Source organism: Mustela erminea, chromosome 6, assembly GCF_009829155.1.
Source record: "Mustela erminea isolate mMusErm1 chromosome 6, mMusErm1.Pri, whole genome shotgun sequence".
Taxonomy (NCBI): Eukaryota; Metazoa; Chordata; class Mammalia; order Carnivora; family Mustelidae; genus Mustela; species Mustela erminea.
Window position 1 is genome coordinate 94,983,812 of NC_045619.1, and position 20,478 is coordinate 95,004,289.

General features: G+C 40.3%; 1 protein-coding gene across 1 annotated transcript in view; it reads right to left on the reverse strand.

Moving 5' to 3' along the window:
• Nucleotides 1–20,478, reverse strand: part of LRIG3 (leucine rich repeats and immunoglobulin like domains 3) — a 50,284-nt gene that overhangs the window by 21,414 nt on the left and 8,392 nt on the right. The window lies entirely within an intron of this gene.

Genomic DNA, 20,478 nt, shown 5'->3' on the forward strand with positions numbered 1-20,478 from the left:
TGTATGAAAAACATTCCTATATAAATCTGGATGTATTTAACAGCTATGGTTACCCAAATGCTAAGCACTTAAAAGTTATCTGATTTTTACATTTTTTTTTTGTTACCAGTCCTTCTTCCTTAGCATTTTATTAAATGGTATATAAAATGACTAACACTGAGTTGGCATTCCAGGAACTGATGTGGTCTTTGTCTATTCTTTTTTTTTTTAAAAAAAAAAAGATTTATTTATTTGACAGATAGAGATCACAAGCTGGCAGAGAGAGAGAGAGGAGGAAGCAGGCTCCCCGCCGAGCAGAGAGCCTGATGCTGGGCTCAGTCGCAGGACCCTGAGATCACAACCCAAGCCGAAGGCAGAGGCTTTAACCCTCTGAGCCACCCAAGTGCCTCCTTTGTCTATTCTTTTCCTTGATTCCTAATGTATTTCTAATTCTTGTCCTGGAGATTATGCACACAACAGGTACTACTGAATTTAAAATACTCATCAGATTGGGATTGTTTTTTAAGCTATGCTAGAGAGCTTTTTCTTTAAGAAACAGCAGGTTTCAAGGTATTGCCATAGTCTTCAAAACCAGAGGATACGCTCCAGGGCTTTGAATATTATAAAAGTATTACATAAAAGCACACCAGTCTAAATAATCTCTAGTTAATTAGATTAATAAGGTTTGACATTAACAGTCTTAAACACCAGACCACGATGACCAATATGGTAGCCACAAGTAGTACTCTAAATTAAAGGTTGAAATTCAGTTCCTTAATCACAGGAGCCCCATTTCAGGTCCTCAACACACACATGTGCTTGGTGGCTGTCAAGTGGGTCAGTGCACATACAGATCATTTCATCACTGAAAGTTCCCTTGGTGAGCCCTATACTAGACCGCAAATGAAAAACAAAACAAAACAAAAAGGGGGCAAGTCAAATCTCTTAAAAGGTCATCAATACAACAGCTTTCAAGGGGAAACTCAACATTAAATGACAATCTTGCTAGAAAACAGGAATCAAATTGATGTGCAAGCCATCTTATTTGTCACATTAGATCAGGGAGCCTGGACTTTTTAGAGCATCATTTGGCAGGGGAAAACAACATGTCAACGTAGGAAGGCCAGGACGAAAACAGAGTCCACTTACAAAGAAGGTCTCTCTATAATCCACAGAACAATCAAACAATGTGGAGGCTCTAGGCAGAACTCTATACGTGATATGTCACATGCTGCTGTTTTTATACATAGTCTAAGAGTAAGCCTCATTTAATGAGAGAACTTAGGAAATATATCTCATGTGTGTATCTTTCTACCAATAATGTATTTCTATAGTGCTCTGAGAATTTATTAAGCTCTTTTGCATTATTATAGCACACAGGCCTCTCACCATCTCATAAGGTCTCTGAGTTAAGAGTCCCTCATGCATATTTTTCACAAAATCTTATGCTGCGTTCTGACACAGCGCTTTCACACTCCTGATCTTCTCTGCCATTCTCTGAGGTCCTCTGAAGTAAGGAGATAGGTCTCTACCCCTGTTTTGGACTGTTTATGAAACCTAAGAACGTGGAGAACATCTTAAATGTCAAGCTGAGGCTAAGAATTGTTCATATATTATGCCTTTTGGCATTTAATCACAGTAACATTCCCCCAGAGAGGTATTACAGACAACTGTAAAATTAGGAAACTAGGGTTTCTGACCCATGAGGTCATATTGGCACCAAAGCAATTGCTGAAGGTTAGTCTCATAGAATATAATGTCAAATATATTTGGCAGTTAAGTTCTTATGTGGAGATGCACACTCCCAACCCCACCCAGAAAGGGCCACAACTTCCCACTCTTGCAGAAATGCTGAACTTCTGGGGCACCTGGGTGGCTCAGTGGGTTAAAGCCTCTGCCTTCGGCTCAGGTCATGATCTCAGGGTCCTGGGATCGAGCCCCGCATCGGGATCTCTGCTCAGCGGGAAGCCTGCTTCCCTTCCTCTCTCTCTACCTGCCTCTATGCCTACTTGTGATCTCTGTCAAATAAATAAAATCTTAAAAAAAAAAAAAAAAAAGAAATGCTGAACTTCTGGTTTCAAACTAATATGGGAATCAACACTGCTTCATAGAGCCATAACCATGCCAAAACTAAGGATGCCCTGGAAACAGGGCCTCCCCAGTCTTGCTTGTACCCCAGGGAGAAAACCGAGGGGTGTGCACATGTTTGCCATGCACCAGAGTAGAAGACCAACTTCCTGAATGTGTGCCAATGTCAGGTGCTGATTTCCCCGTAAGAAAGAACAGTTAAGGGAGAAATCAGGTTGGACTTTTTCTATTTAAACTACAATAACCTAACAAAACTTCTCAAAATACTGTCAAAACCCTCTCTATGTTACTTTTAAGGACTGCAGGGAATCATGTCTTTTGATCCAGGTCATCTGGGACTCTAACTATGTTCTCATGTAATCCTATACAAGGTAACAGGCATAGGTGATGCGTTTCTTAAGAGCTGAATTTGTCTGTGATTATAGTAAGGTTAAAAAAAAAAAGGTTTAACAGTCCTATTTACAAGTAACAAATATCAAGCCCCTTGGTCTCCCATAAAGTCTTACAGACTTTGTTTAGAGTCAAGTCAGCCATGACCTCTGATTTTGACCATTTCCCACATCTGGATTTGCCAGTGTATAAACTCCTTGATCTAGTTGTGAGGTACAGGGTAATGCAAGCGAGACAATTAGTCAATTTCTAGATCCCGGAGATGGATTTAGTCCAAGAGACAAGCCACAGGGCCTTAGGGTCAGGGTGTGTGGGTTAAACAAAACCACACTTTAGGGAACAAAAATGTTCTCTTAAACACATAACCCAAATGTTTGCATTACCAGGATGTCCTCCCACAAACAGCAGAGTAACCCTGAAATGCCCCCCTCTCTCCATTGCCCTCCCCTGCCCCTAGTCACCACGTCCCATCACACTCTGCATCTGGTTTTGGCTCCCAGGCTGTCTGAGGCTAGTAGAGCCACACTTAACATTTAACAACACAAAGCAAACACTCAGCTATAGATTTTTGCAATAAATGGAACAAACTTTTTTTTTTGTGGGAGGGAGAGGGAGACCCACAGGTGTCTATCATGTTGGTCAAATAAGGCCACGAGTTAGATAACAGGCCATACAATCTTCGGTTTATATGTTCGTTTGTTTATTAAGTAATTATGAACAAGGTATTAAAACTGCCAATTACTTGAGTGACGAATAAAATTTTCCTTGCAGTTAAAGTATGCTCCAGCCAAAGCCAGCAATTTCCTGAACTGCACACTTCCTAAATTGCAGTGTGAAAGTGCTCTGTTACAGACGGAGAGTGCACAGTGCCCTCTTTGTCAGCCCTGCTTCCTCGCACAAAAATCCCTTACAACTGCCAGGATAATAGTCCCTGTATCACAGAATTTTAACTCTGTTCTAATGGAACTGAATTAAATCCAAATACTAGTTTCATATTAGCTCTCGGAGACTGACAAATAACCACGTGATATGTACCAGTTTAAACAAAACAAACTTTCTCTGTATCATGCAAGAGTTTCTAAAAACGGAGACAACTCCATTAAAAACTAGATTGAAAGATCTTTTAAATCACCTAAACCCTCAAAATAAACATAATTCTAATAGAGTTGGTCACAAATAGCTTCTTCTAAAAGATAAAGATTCAATTCAACTCCAGCTTTTTCTCCAAATATGGATAAATGCCAAAACCGATGAACACACTGAAAGCACTGTGGTTAATTAATATTTTTGGCAGGATGTGCAATGCTTTAACAAAACAAGCAAACAAACAAACTGAGTGAATACTTTTCCCCATGACTTGACGTGGAAGTACCATCTTTCCATTGTTCAAAAATCACAATATGTAAGTCATATAAGTATTGGAAGGCATCGCAACATTGTGCAAATCCAACCCAAAAGGACAGCAAACGTTTCGGTCATCTGTGTATGTTGACAGTACAAGGTGTTCCATGGTCAAATCATCGCCAAGGTCAAGGATAATTAGTCCCTTGTGGACACACACAGACCTGGGGGCTTGGTCTGTCAGAGCACAGACGGTTCCCTCAGGCATTTGAGAGGCCACAGGAAAAACAGGAGTCCCAGGTAGTTTGACTCAGCCTCAGCTTCTTGGGCCCAACTACAAGGTTTCACTATGTTGCTAATTTCCCCTTCTGTAACCCACTTGGCCAAATACCTTTAAAATGCAGAGCCAAACATTGCCTGCCATTTTCTTATGGTGAGATTTGCTCTGAGAGTGCTGAAGATCTACCAAGGAATAAGATGGATATGGTCCCTGAACCCATGTAGTTTACCTTCTAGCGGGGGGAAGAGGCAGACAGATGGAAGGGGTCACCACCGTGATAACCACCATGATAAGATGGCCATGGAGAAGAAAGAACTGCCTCCTAAAAAGGAGTGGCAGCGGTCAGCAAAACTTCCCATGGCAAGAAGACAGGCTAGCATTCCAAGCAGAAGCAAGTGTGAGGAAGGCAAGGCTTCCCTTTGAGGAAATGAAAGGCAGCCTTGTGGGTGGGGTAGAGAGTTCATGGGTGAAGACTAGGGAGATATGAAGTCCAGGAGTGAGGCAGCCAGGAGGAGAGGAATGTAGGTCAAGTGGGACCCTATACACCTCATAGGCATTGGGCCTTTATCTCAAGATCATCTGGGGGAGGAGGACAGGGGATTTCAGAATCGGGTGACTATATCACACAAAAGTATGCTCTAGCAGGAGTGGGTAGAAACACTGGTAGGGGAAACACAGGCACGACCAGGTGCAGGAACACCGGGAGGTGCAGAGGACCAAGACAGTGTGTTGGGATAACAATGACCTTCTGCCTAGCGATCCACTTTGGGGGTGAAGTAGTACTCTGCATCTGGTTCCCCAGAGCACAGGCTGTGCTTTTCTCCCCCACTGAGATACAGGCTCAGGTTTCCAGCTCTGGAACCTCTGGACACTGGAACCCAGTTTGGCACCACTAGAGTTCCCATCCACTCTCCATTACCACTTCTGTGTGTGCTGCTGACATGGAAGGCCTTCTAAAGCATGGGGTGCGGACTGGGATCCCAGCTGGCTCAGGTGTGAGATGCTCCTGACCACTTTAATGTCTATTGTCACTAGGAAAACGGACAACTGTGTTATTCCCATAGATAAGACTGTGTTTAGTTGTTCTGATCCTCTGAACGCCTGCACTGAATGTAAACCCAGACTAAATTATAACAGCAAAATAGAAGTTATGAGGTTAGTGACATGATCACTTGGTAAGATGATTGGTTTTATTTCCTGACTCACTGCTATCTCCACAAAGCATAAGAGTCTCAAAAGAATTTCATGGACTCTTAAGTGCATAAAAATGGTGTCAGTTTATTTCCAAGGTCTAAAAGGAGAGTGGAATATTCTTTGTGAGGAACTAGAATATCAGGTTTTTTCATACTGGAATTCCTGCACCAACGACACTGCAGCTTCTTGATGAATAAGAAATACCTGTCAATAGTTTCAATGGTCTCCTACCTATTACAGATGATAAAGGCAGCTTAAGGCTTTGCCACTGTGATATGTGAAGAAAGATGTGCCATCTTGGGCATATTAAGAGGTTATGTGTGAGTGGCACTGACCATTTAGCAAAGGTGTGGGCAGCGAAGCTTACTTTGAAACTATTTTTTGTATGTTGCAACGCCCTCCCTTCTTAGAATGTATCACTAGCCGCACCCCTTGAGTCCAATTCAGTTAGTGTAGGTAACAAATGGCTGAAGTTGTAGTCATTCTACAGAGAAGGCATATTAACTGTACTGAGACAGTCAGCCCAGCCCCAAGGAAATACTGATTTCTATATATAACTTGGAAGCAACCACTTCAGCACCCATTTATAAAAGAATTACAAGTTGTTAAAGAAAACACTACATTTTGCAAATACATTAAAGGTCATTTATATTTCCAACAATAACCTTTGTCCCCCAACAAAATGTTTCCTTGGAAACCACCTTGGCTGGAATAACTAGCACCCCATAATATCAGGCTTCTTTTAAGAGAGAGACTTGGCAAGCAAAAGAACCTCTCCCATGCAGATAAAAATAAACTCTCTTTGCTCATGTTTTTTCTAAAAAAGATAATTGAGAAGTTTCATTAAAAGAACACATGTTCAGACTGGTCCCCTGGTATTGTGGCATCAAAGAATAAAGCCAACTGAGGAAACTTTTGCAAGGAAAAAGATTCTTGATTAAGAACTAACAATACTAAACAGCAAATGGGGCACTGTAAGGAGCAGAGAGTCCATTCTGTCAGCTAGAAGCCAGGTCAACATAGACTCTAACTGTCTTTTGGATCAAGAACATGAATAAAGATGGCCATAATACTTTAATACGAACATCCTACAGTGATCAGGGCCCTATTTACGGACCAGTTATAATACAGGTTAAAAATGAAAAAAGAAATAGGGGTCAAAAACCCATTTTTATCACAAAGAAAACAACCCTTTTGGATTCCCAAGCGTGAATTCAGTTTAGTTCTTTATGGAAAGAGAAATTTAAGAGTGAACAACTTAAAATTTAAGATGCCAAAGAGACAGACTGAACAAGTATTTTAATCTGAAATAATTTAATTATGTACAATAAAAATTAATTCTAATTTAGTCAAGTATTTTTTTTTTTTTTTATATTTTCTTAGACAGGGAGCACGTGCAAGGGGAGCAGCAGGCAAAGGGGGAAGGAGCAGCAGGCTACCGCTGAGCAGGGAACCTGATATGGGGCTGGATCCCAGGACCCTGGGATCATGACCCGAGCCGAAGGCAGACGTTTAACCAACTCAGCCACCCAGGTGCCCAAATTTAGTAAACTTTAGAAGTTTTCCCTTTCTCTTTGAGGCAGAGGCTTTCTACACACTTTTTCATTTGCTGGACCATTGTTACAGTTCAGCTGTGAGTTTGCATTTCCCACCTGGCTTGTGATTTGCTTGTGAACAGAGAGACTAATTCATCTTTGATCCCCTAGAACTCGGGGTTCAGTGAATGGGTTTGAAACCATAAGTGACCAGTGCTTCATCTAGAAATTCTAGATCAAACTTTAGATTGGCTGGTAAGGATTTATTTGAAGTGTGGTTCAAAATGCATATGTACATCAGAAAATGGGATGACCATTACAGCTGCCAGCAAAAAAAAAAAAAAAAAAAAAAAAAAAACAACGCAAAACTGCCATTTTGTTGAAGCAGCAATTCCAATCATAGTTCCCTAGCAAGGGGATTTTGATTCTCTTCTTGGTTGTATTTTGATTTACTAGACTTTGTGGACCTTGATTTTCTCACCTGTCAAGCAAGAGGACATTGAATGCAACGATCTCAAGCATGCCTAAGGAGCTGTGATTCTGGATTTGGATGACAAGTCCTGCAGAAGATCAGATTTGCTAGAAAGGCTTCAGACAAACATTATATAGAAAATGGAGCCTCTTGCAGAAGCTGGCCTCGCTTTGGGGGGGGACCTCTTTTGGGAGTCCCACTGCCTGGCTGCCCATCTTCACCCTTGGTTTACTCCCTCATTTTCCTGGGGCATATCCTCCACTAGCTTTCCAAGTAACCATGAACAGAGGTGCTCTCCTCAGCCCCCATGTTTCAAAATGTCTTTATAGGATTGACAGCTTGAGTGCATACAGAATTTCAAAGTCATTCTCCCCTAGGATTTTGAAGACACTGTTTTACCCTATCCAAAGCATTCATGGAAGTACTGACAGAAGAGCCAGAAGCCATTCTGATTCTCTATCTCCATGCTTCTCAAACATGGGCAGACATCAGAGCCAGAGGACAGGGGTTTCTTACAGCAGTTTAGATGGAACCTGAGAATCTGTATTTCTACCAAGTTCCTGGGTGATACAGGTGTCACTGGCAACACATGAGGAGAACCACCGTCAACCCCCACAGGTCACCTGTGTTGTTTTATGCCTCTCAGAGCTTCACTTTACTCTTGGTATTCTGAGACTGCCCAGTATTATGTCCAGTGGTAGGCCTTGTTTCAACTGCTTGCACTCAGTAGGGTCTTTCAACCTAGAAACGTGTATTTCTTAGTTCTGGGATATTTTTTTGTTTGTCTGATCATTTCCTCCCTTCTATTTCCATATACATCTCTGTGGCATTCCAATAAGGTAGGGAATAGATTTCTGCCTGATTTTCCTATTTTCTCATTTTTTCCTCTCCCATTTTCCATCCCTTTGTCTTTCCGTTCTTCTTTTGGATAAAGTTTTCGACTTTCTTTCGACACTTCTGTTAACCTTTTAAAGAGTCTGTTATATTTTTAACGTTCAAAAGTTCGTCCTTATTTTCTCAATATTCATTATTATTATTACTAATGATTTACCATTCTTTACTTGCTTTGTTGCTATCACATCTCTTTTCTTTCTGCATGTATTGGGTTTTCTAGAGGTTCCCTTTTCCTTCCACTGTCTCTGGTTCTCTTTTCCCATTTATTTCAGACACTGATCTTATTTATTTATTTAATTTTAGAGACGGGGAGAAGAGGGGTGGGGGGACACAGAGGGAGAGAGAGAGAATCTTAAGCAGGTTCCACACCCAGCATGGAGCCTGACATGGGGCTTGATCCCCTGACCCTGAGATCATGACCCGTGTTGAAATCAAGAGTCAGATGCTTAACTTACTGAGCCACCCAGACACTCCGTAGACACTTGATTTTATTCGAAATGTCTACACAAGTCTGGCAACCACTGAGCTAACCATTCATATTTAATAAAAAGCACTCAAAAGTTTACTGAAGACTATGTGCAGAATAGACTTGTTGACTGGTGAGTCCCACCATGGTGGCAGAGAGGGGACCTATTTCATGATGGGATCTCCACATGTCTTATTGCTCTGATCTTCCAGTCTCTAGTCTGGTGGGCCCACGCATGATTGCTGATATCTAGGAAGGCTCACAGGTAAATAAGTTAATAAGTTGGGGCAAGGAAGTGTCATCCTCAGTGTTTAGATGAGATTTAATTTCCCCAATTGCAGAATATGCTATCCTCAATCCTCATCCCTTCCTTGCCCAGCTTGGCTTGTGTCCCAAATTCTAGAGACTTAGTCTTTCAACTTTCCAGAGGGTAACTTCTATTCTGCTAATGTCAGTCACTAGGCTTTGAGTTTCGGAGGATGAGTATGGTGGAGAAACTTGGAGGTCTCATTGCTTCTTATAAAAGAGTTTTAACTTTTCCCTCAATTTCAGTCCTACCTTGTATCCTTATAGGCTTTGAATTTCTGAACTCAGAATGGTTCCACTGAAAACAAAACAAAACAAAACAACCAAGTTGCTGCTTTTGGGATCCACTCCATTTTCTCTCTTTTAAGTCAGTTATAATTTGTTCATCTGCTTGCAAAATTTTTATGACATTTCTTATTTGGACTGTCTTCTTTCCTATTTTATCTTTGTTCCTCTCTGTGTATATTTTTTTAGACCTTAATTCCATTTTAAGGGAGTTTTAAGAAAGAGCAGAGTTAAATGAATATATTCAGCCCGCTAGGCTTAATAGGAAGTCTTCAACAGAAATGCAATCAATGAATAAAACGGTTTTTCTCTAAAAAGCAAAATAAACCACAAAACCTTCCCTCAAAAGAGCTACTGTAATTTTTTTACCCCAAAATTCACCCAACTTAGCTTTGTATATTTTAATGAAAAATTAGCCTATACAAAGGATTTTCATTCAAGATGATAGTACAAACCAGAAAACACATCATTATTCTGAACCTCAAATTAATAAACAGTTCTCATGCAGATTAATTCTGTATGAACACATCAGGTTAAATTAATGTTATTTTATTTTCTGATATGGTTCACAGACCAATGGACTAAGAACACCATATTTAACCAAGTATTTAAATTGTTCTTGTGAAAAAGATATGGATAACGTGGTGATGATGATCAGACAGGCAAGTGGTAAGCTTACATCCTTTATCTTTATCTTTACCCAGAGTGACATGAATCTTTAAAGGAAGTTGTTAGGATCCAAATCAATGTACAGAAATCTGATACATTACTATATACTAATAATGAAACAGCAAAGAGAGAAATTAAGAAAATAATCCCATTTATAATTGTACCAGAAATAATAAAATACCTAGGAATAAGTTAACCAAAGAATTGAAAGAACTATACTCTGAAAACCATAAAACACTGATGAAAGGGGCAGTTGGGTGGCTCAGTGGGTTAAGCCTCTGCCTTCAGCTCAGGTCATGATCTCAGGGTCCTGGGATCGAGCCCCGCATCGGGCTCTCTGCTCAGCTGGGAGCCTGTTTCCCCCTCTCTCTCTGCCTGCCTATGTGATCTCTCTCTCTCTGTCAAATAAGAGGTTAAAAATAGAGCTACCCTACAATCCAGTAATTAATTATACTACTGGATATTTATCCAAAGTATATGAAAATGCTAATTCAAAGGGATACATGTACCCCTATATTTATTGCAGTATTATTTACAATAGCCAATTATGGAAGCAGCCCAAGTGTCCATCGAGAGATGGATAAAGAGATGATATACACACACAGACATACATACACTCAGTGGAATATTACTCAGCTTAAAAAAAAAAAAAACTGATGAAAGAAACTGAAGACAACACAAAGACATGGAAAGATATTCTGTACTCTTGAACTGGAAAAACAAATATTGTTAAAATATCTATACTACTGAAAGGAATCTATAAGTTTAATATTATCCCTATTAAAATACCAGCAGCATTTTCCACAGAACTAGAGCAAACAATCCTAAAATGTGTATGGAACCACAAGGACCATGTAGCCAAAGCAATCTTAAAAAAAGAAAACAAAACTGGAGGTATCACAATCCCAGAGTTCAAGATATCCTACAAGCTATAATCATCAAAACAGTATGGTACTGTCCCCAGAACAGACACAAGGAATAAACACCAATTATATGGTCAATTAATCTCAAAAAAGGAGGTAAGTATAAGCAACAGGAAAAAGTCTCTTCAACAAATGGTGTTGGGAAAACTGGACTGATAACATGAAAAAGAATGAAATTGGGCCACTTTCCTTACCATACACAAAAATAAATTCAAAATGGATTAAAGATCTAAATGTGAGACCTGAAACCATAAAAATCCTAGAAGAGAACATAGGCAGTAATTTTTCTGACACCTGACACCAGCCATAGCAACATTTTCTAGATATGTCTCCTGAGACAATGGAAGCAGCAACAAACATAAGCTATTGGAAATACATCAAAATAAAAGGCTTCTGCACAGGGGAGGAAAAAATCAACACAACTAAAAGACAATCTACTGAATGGGAAAAGGTATTTGCAAACAACATTATCTGATAAAGGGTTAGTATCCAAGATATATTAATAACATAGATAATTCAACATCCAAAAACCAAAAGATCCAATTAAAAAATGGGCAGAAGACATGAACAGGCATTTCTCAAAAGACGACATCCAGATGGCTAACAGGCAAATGAAAAGATGCTCAACATCACTCATCATCAGGGAAATGTGAATCAAAACTACAATGAGACAGCATCTCACACCTGTGAGAATAGTTAAAATTCAGAAACATAAGAAACAACAAGTGTTGGTAAGGATGTAGAAAAAAAGGAAACCTTGTGCAATATTGGGAATGCACACTGGTGCAGCCACTGTGGAAAACAGTGTGGTGGTGCCTCAAAAAGTTAAAAATAGAGCTACCCTACAATCCAGTAATTAATTATACTACTGGATATTTATCCAAAGTATATGAAAATGCTAATTCAAAGGGATACATGTACCCCTATATTTATTGCAGTATTATTTACAATAGCCAATTATGGAAGCAGCCCAAGTGTCCATCGAGAGATGGATAAAGAGATGATATACACACACAGACATACATACACTCAGTGGAATATTACTCAGGCATTAAAAAGAAATTTTGCCATTTGCAATGACACGGATGGAGCTAGAGTATAAAATGCTAAGGGAAATGAGTCAGAGCAGGACAAATACCGTAACTTAACTCATATATGGAATTTAAGAAACAAAACAAATGAGCAAAGGAAAAAGAGAGAGACAAACCAAGAAACAGACTCTTAACTACAGAGAACAAACTGATGCCTACGAGAGGGGTGATGGGTGGGGGATGGGTAAATATATGATGGAGATAAAAAGTACACTTATCTTGATGTGCACTGGGTAATATGAAACTGCCGAATCACTAAACTGTACACCTGAAAGTAATAGGACACTATTAACTATGCTGGAATTAAAATTAAAAAAAAAAAAAAGGAAGCTGCTAGTGGCTGTGACTGGGTCAGACTGTGGCCCTTGTGGGGTCAACATCTGTCCGAGCAAGGACAGTGGTGGGAATAATCAAGTACAAATGTCACAGAACTACACGTATAGTGCATCTATTAGATGAATCAGCATCCCAAACCTTTCAACGTACTCAAATGATGGTCTAGAAGCAAGCAGAGAAATAAGCTGGGATAAGGCAGTGTTTTGAATTTTTAATCAATCATTTTAAAAAGGCCTATGTGAAAGCAATTCCTATGAAAATGACAGTAGACTGGGGAGCTTGGCTGACCACAGCTGGATAGGAGCCAATAATACAACATGGTCCTTAAAGGCTAACATAATTTGAAGCTTCATTTATATCCATATTTTTTTTTTTTTTTTACTTTAAATTCAATGTAGTTAACAGATAGTGTATTATTAGTTTCAGGGGCAGAATTCAGGGACGCATCAGATGCAAGTAACACCCACTCCTCATTGCATCAACTGCCCTCCTTAATGCCCATCACCCAGTTACCCCATCCCTCCACCTCCTCCTGTCCGTCAACCCTCAGTTTATTCTTTATCACTGAGAGTCCTTTATGGTTTGCCTCTCTGTATTTTATCTAATTTTATTTTTCCTTCACTTGCCCCCATTCATCTGTTTTTGTCTCTTAAATTCCCCATATGAGTGAAATCATATGGTATTTGTCTTTCTCTGACAGACTTATTTAGCTTAGCTTATCTTGTTTGGGTGCCATATTTACACTGTCATGCCAGATGAAGTATATATGGGAGGACTTTAAGAGTCTAGACCTGCATTGTGCATGTGTAGCTACTTAAATTTAAATGAAATAAAATTAAAAATGGAATTCTTCAGTACACTAGCCCCATTTCAAGTGTTCAATATCCATGTGTCTAGTAACTACCACAGCAAACAGCACAGATATAGAACATCTCCATCACCGCTGAAAGCGACACTGCAAAGCTCTGGTCTAGATGTCTATCACACAGGAAAGGGTAATTGGGATTTGAGCCAGGAAAAAGAGAAGACTTTAAGAAAACCTTGAATTTTAAGACTTATAGGTATTAAATTGCAGAAAATATAACAAAGTTATTCTTTCCAACACACAGAACTGACACAATAGGTTAAGGTAAGGGAAGAGTACAGCTTAACAAAAAGTCCCGGTTATTAGGACTATTCACAATGGAACAGTGTGTCACCAAGAAGTAAGCTTTTGTCCCTGAAAAGGCTCAAAGGGAGGCTGGAAAAGTCTTCTTTCCAGAAATCTCTCCATCGGGAGAGATGTCTCTTCCCATTCTAAGTTACCAGGATTGCAAGCAGATACACAAAACCAACAAAAAAAGTGGTTTTGACCAGTTATACAATCTACTAAACCATTGCTAATTCCTCTCGTCCTTTAGTTAACACATAAATGAGGATGATGGTGAGAAAGTGAAAGCAAAAAAGACAGGAGGAGAAGAACAAGAGAAAGAGGGATTTATACAACTGACTACAGTTCCTGATTTTGTAAACATCCATTCATCTTTAAAAAGCACTGCCTCTATTCCTAGGCCAGTATCTTGTGCAGGATTACACGGCAATTAGTGATTAACTTCAAAAAGCATCTTATTTTTTTTTTCCTAAAAAATAAATGCTCATTTTGATTCTATTCCAATGTTTGTTTTAAAATTGCTCATGCACAGTAAAACTGACAGTCCAAGAATGCACACCATGTTCATCCTGTGCTGTAGGGTACTTGCAGCATGAATATTACCTCGATATTTCATTTTGCCTTCATCCTCGTTCTAGAGACTGCTCTATCTGCCAGCTAAAGCTCACAGGGAGGAAGGGAGACTGTCAGGCAAGTGATTTTAGAAAGGAAGTGCTTATACTTATAATTGCCTTTCCTTTCATGTTTTGAATTTAGCACTTAAGTGACTTTCAGCCAAGGAAAAAAGTGGTGGTACTGGTTAGCAGCCTGTTTCATTGTTTTGGTCTCTCTACCCAACTAGAGCCCCAAGCCTCTCATCTGTGGAAGATGGCAGAGATACTAAAATGAAGACGAGAAGAAGGCAAAGGAACTAGGCTGGGAGAGAGACATGTTGACTCCTGCCACCCCTATCATGAAAAAGCAACTGGCTGTAACGTTACTGTTTTGTCTGTCTTGGCAGCACAAGTTTGGCTCAGCACAGAAACGTCTCTGGCAGAAGCTGCACCTGATACTTCAAAGCAGCAGTCAAAATGGCTAGCATGACACTGAAGGGAGAGATGAGAAAATGGTGCAGGTTCAGGATAGATGCTGGTCATACAGGAGAATTTCTGGCAAGCTATGCTGGAAGGTCAAGTTCAAAACCATTTTATGGGCTCCCAGAACAGCCACTGAACAAAGTCGTCCACTGGTTCATGACGTCAAATCTAAGAATGTTGTAACCTTGGAAAAAGCAAGTTTTCGTCCTGAAAATGATTTTTAAGTGTATATGGAGGGGCACAAACAGAAAGGTTAACTGAATAGTTTTTTCTACAATTAACTATATATAATATTAACTGGGTCTGGGCTCTTCATTGAGTCATTCATTCAATAACCATGCATACCTCCCAGGTGCCAGACATGGAGCTACATGCTAGGGTTATGAAAACACACGGGGATGAAAACACACACGCTCTCAGCTTTTAGGAAATTTCATTCTGGTGGGGGAAAGGGACATGAAAGAATCTCAGATACACAACTGATACAAATGTCACCATGTGTATGATAATAATGTGGACTCTGAGGGTGATAGGAAAACAGTGCTGGGCAAGAGTGAGTACTATAGGCCGAGAGAAAAGTCTGTAACGGGGCCTGACACAGAACAAGCTAGCACACTGCTAGAAGGGAGAAAGGGGCCTAGAGGAAACCCACTGGAGAAGAGGACTCAGATCATCCAGACCATTGGAGGTCTTGGGATGGATTCTACTCTTGACCTAAGAGCTATGGGAAATTCCTCAAGGGTTGAAAGCACCACAGCAGGATTACAAATTTATGTTTCAAATCTAGATTGAGAGTTTGAACACCCAGCAAACTTGTATTGTGGGGACTGGTTTATGATTAATTGTGCAGATAAACATAGAGGGTAGAGAATACATCTCTGTGTACAATAAACTCTTACGTGCAAATCATGTACCAACACTTTAAAATCCAATAAAAGAATATAACATCGTATTATGATGCTTATGTATTTATTTTGTAGGACTTGAGCTTTATGAGCTAATTCCCATTAAACACCATAACGTCTGGTTTGTTTATCCTGGTGAAGGCTACAGCCCTCTGATGCAATGTCCTTTAAATACAAAGACACATCAGTGTCCATATCAGTGGGGCATACATTTGGGAGATGAACTTTTCAGTTAAGGGGCTCAAATTCGATGGGCTCATCTATACCCACAAATGGCTGAAGATGGGATTTACCATCTTAATCAGAACAAAGCTCCCTGATTCCCCAGAAACTTAAATTCTAATGTTGACCAAAGGTTCTCCCCACTTCCCTAATTAATATGATGCAAAGGCAACCTCCTTTCAAAAGCTGACTTACATAGGTTTGGTTTAAAAACAAATAAACAACTATTTGAACTTTACCACATAGTTACAAAATTACTTATCTACATCATCACTTGAAAACATAACACTTTGCCTTCCCAGTACGAAGCTGTGTCTCTGAGCTGTGAACTATTAAAATTATCAATATGTTTTTAAAAAATCACAAAGTAAGTCTGATGAATTATTTAAATAAACTCGGTACGATACAACCAAGCAATAGTCTCTCAAATCACTGTCTCCCGGTTTTTTTATTAGGCTGATTTTTGAAATGTTCAATGAAAAATGCGTGCTTATGGATGAAGTTTCCACCTAATATGGTGCTGGGGTCAATACATCAATAAGAGAATACTGCAGATCTGATTTCTGATCACTCGCCCAACCCCACCCACCCTTTTCATTCATACATACATCATACATACATATATAATACATACATCATACATATATCATACATACAAGTCAACACTTATATGACACCTGCCCTATGGTCAGTTTCCTTTTGTGGGGACAAAGAAAGATATGGATGGCCCTAACATAGAGCAAGGCTCAGAGTTGGGATAGTTTTAAGGATGGCTGGATAGCAGGTAATTGGCAAGTCATAATTGTTTATGATTTTTTTAAAAAAGCACATTATTTATCTTCATGGCCTTTGATTTTGAAAATGAACATGGTTTAATGACTACCTGAAAACAAGGAGAGAAGATGATTCTGTGCATCAGTGAAATGTAGTCATTTCATTCCTCTGCCTAGGAAATACGTCACTCGGTCCCCCAAACCTTTAAAACAGCTAAGTGCATTGCTAACCAATGCATCGCGTGTCTTTTCCTTCTCTAGACCTCACACACCCTTGCCCTCCGCACACACGGAAGCTGCAGCGCTCTTCTGCACTGGCCCAGCTGGGCATCTCCCCATCATCCAGGGCACCATCCTATGGGGAGCATGTCTGTATTGTCGATCTTCCCTTTGTTCGTTATTCAAAGCCTCCTGAGGGCAGAGGCCAAGTTCTCTTTTCCTTTGTTCCCCAGTACTTAACACATAGTAGGTGGTGTTGCTGGGCACCCAGAACAGCTCAAAATCTTCCTTATAGACGCACAAGCCCTTGGGCTAGAAATGTTGCTCCATTATTATTATAACTGAGTGTTTACCAGCTCTTTGAACTACTTGAAGAGAGCAAAAGTTTTCCAGATAACCCAGTCCAGATGCAAAGTTCTTTCTTTCTCCCTCACCTGCGCTGCTGCCAGGATAAGGTTTCTAACTCCTGCTGTCCTTCTCAGATCCAACTGTTGTGGCTCACACTTTTCAGAGTCCTCACCTGTGCTTTAAGCCATTCGATTCTGTACTGGAACTACCTGAGATAGAGGTGCAGACATCTCCCACTGCTCTTACAGATAAAGCAGAGGTAATTAAGTCTGCCTGAGGTCAGACAAGACACTAGTGAGAGACAAGATAACAACACGTGTGCCCCGTTTCCAGCTTGGGCCTTCCTCTCGTCCACTCAGATACTGAAGGAGAGCCTCCTCTGGGCCAAATTCTGGCCTGGGCATCTTAGGGGACTGATAGTTCAGTGAGACCTGAGTTCTACCCTGAAATGCATGAGGGAAAACATCTATCACTAACACACCCTGGAAGATCCCTTATAACACCAGCAAAGTGTTCTCATGTGAACCTATTCTCCTTCCCTCTCCCTCTCTGAGTCCTAGAGGGCCAGTTTTTTCTTCAGTATTGGAACAGATCGATTTTTTATTTTGTTATTGTTTTTTGTTTTGAATTTTTAGTTTAGGACCCAATAAAGTAGTTCACATGTGTGCTGGACACAGGGTCTATGAAAAATCTGTATCTCTGAAGACAAAAGTCATCCCTGGTGTATTGAGATACTGAAACTGAAAAAGGCAAATACAAAAGGGGACTTTTATTTCCCACACACTTCCATCTCAAACACACTATAGGGCACGTGTTCACTGGTGAGAGTGGTGAGCTGAATCCCTTCCCTACTTAAACCACTTCTTTCTTTTACTTATTATTGTTGCTGTTGTTACAATTGATTACTATTATTTACCATGCATGCAGAGCTGAACATAAGTTAAGTAAAACATAGGTATGCTTTGTTTCCACTGCAAATTTTTAGCCAGTAGCATAGACGAATACACCTGCCTGGATAATGTTAAGTGCATGTGGCTTTCCATAAATATTCCTTAATTGTTATACCTAGCACCAGCTATACACCATACACCTGCACTTAGTGCTGGGGAAAATGAGAGTCAGCCACAAGCCCCAAAGTATAGCATGGGAGAAAAACAGAAATAAACTCATTCATTGCCATGTAAGAGTTGGATATAAGAGGCAAGATGGACCTGGAGAGGGTAGGGGACGCTTAAGGAGATGGCTGCACACAACACTTACCTCCCCCTTCCCCGATTCAAGTGTCACCTTCCTAGCAAGCCCCTCCCTGCATCCCCCTTTAAAACTGTCAACCCCTATTCTGCCACACACACTCCTCTGCCTCCTCGCTGCTTTTTCCTCCCTACCAATCACCACCTTCTGACCACATCTTTTACTTGACTTTTTGTCCTTCTGCTTCCATGAGAAGGCAGCTCTGTGAGGGCAGGGATTTCATCTGTCTGTTCACTGCTGAACCTTCACCTTAGACCAGTACCCAAGCACATAGAAGGATTTGGTAAATACTCAGAAGCCTTTCCCAGCGCCATTAAAGGGCTCTTCTGGTCCTCCTCCCTCTTCCTTGACAGCATGTACCAAGGAACTGAAGTGATCTTTTTTTTAAAAAAGAATTGTTACTCATTGTTCTTTTACTCCTCACTAGAATAGAAACTTCAGAGGAGCAAGTTGTCTGGTTTGTTCACTGCTGTGTCCCCAGCCCTTAAAATGCCCTGCTCATTTATTCAGTGAATTTCACTCAAGTGCATGACTGTCATCATCATGATCACAGCTCATAGTCACTGAGCACTCAGCATCTGTCCAATGGTTTTATCGGCATTATTTTTCCAAATCCTCACAACAACCCTATAAGGTGGGCATTGTTATAATTCTCATTTTGGAGATAAGGAAACATAAATAGTAACTTGACTAAGATCTCAAACCTAGCAAAGGGAAGAGGCGGCAAATAATTCCATCCAACTTGAGCTTTGCTTTACCGGCTGTTCTGCTGCAGTGACACAATGCTGTCATCACTCTCAGGCCTGCGGTGGTTCCTCCCTCCGACCCCACGGGGATCTGCCCTTTCCATACCACCCTCAGCCACCACTAGGACATCTTCCACACTAAAGCCAGAGTGACACTGTCAAATAGCAAAACTGATCACCTTACTCTGTTTTAAATCTCTTCATTGGCTGTCCATCGGTAGAACTCACATTTTGTGGTCCTATCAGCAAAGTGATCAATAGTTACAATAATCACTCTGGAAGGATGACATTGCCATTTTCAGAAAAATTAGAGAATATGAAGACCATGCTCTACCTCTGAGATGAGAAATAATGAGAAAAGGCTTATTTGATTATAACAAACTGGGGTTTATCAGTAGCTCCAGAAATATTTATGCAATATCTAATCAGATGTGGTAAAGTAGATGTGTTAAAATGGACATTCTTGGGCCCCACCCCATCTCATTAATTCAGAATCTCTAGGGATAGGGTCAGGAAATCTACATCTTTTGACAAGTAATCGGGGTACTCCTTTGACATTCAGGGACCTAAAGCTTTTCAATTCTAACATATAGGTAAGTACTTACATGTTGGGTGCTATATAGAAACCATCAGTGTCCAGACTAAGACCTAACCAGCTTTATTTAATGACCAATGAGAACTCTGTTGTTCAACAATAATGTTATAGGGCTCATGGATTCAAACCTGTCCTAACTCAAGTCACAGTTTTCAAAAATGTCCCATGCTTGAGTGGCTCATGCTGCTTCACAGGACGCAGAAACTATCATGTCCGGAAAAATCAACTTACTTATGCCAGGGTAATAGTTTTACTATATGTTCATTCCAAACTTTATGCATTTCTTCCCTTAAAATATAGCATCCTGGCTGGCAAGGCTACAAGACAGAGGAAAAAAGGAACAACAAAGCAAAATAAAACCCACAAACCATGTCCTGCCCTTAGCAGGGGCTTGACTTCTGAGATCATGCTAGGTGGGATTCAAAGGAAAGCAAATCTATTTAGGTCTTTTGCATTCTCACAGATCCCCAAAAAGGGGAGAGATGAGCTCTGTTAATGGGGGAGTTTAATGCTCATCCACCTGGCACCCCAAGACCCTGGTACTTCTCCAGGCTTCACTGACATTATCAGAAGTGGTCTGAATATGATCAGATGTTCATCTCTGGACATGGGGTGCCATTTACTGCTAAAGATGAGCAAGGAGGACAGTTCTCACCAGGTAAACATCCCTGCATCCAGCTGGGAAGGGTCCCCCCACTGCTCATAGCAGCAACAGCATGGAGCACCAACATTAAATCTTCTGCTCAAGATTCCAACTGATTTCTCCTTTCCTTTAACATATTTTCAAAGGATTTAACTTGTGCAAATGACCCCCAAAATCTGCTTCTCTCCACAAAATGTTAAAAAACAAAACAAAACAAAACAAAACCCTTGATCAAATAAAAGTCAAACAGCTCTGTGAGCTGCTTGGAATGACATGGTTATTTAACCATGGTGCCATGGAA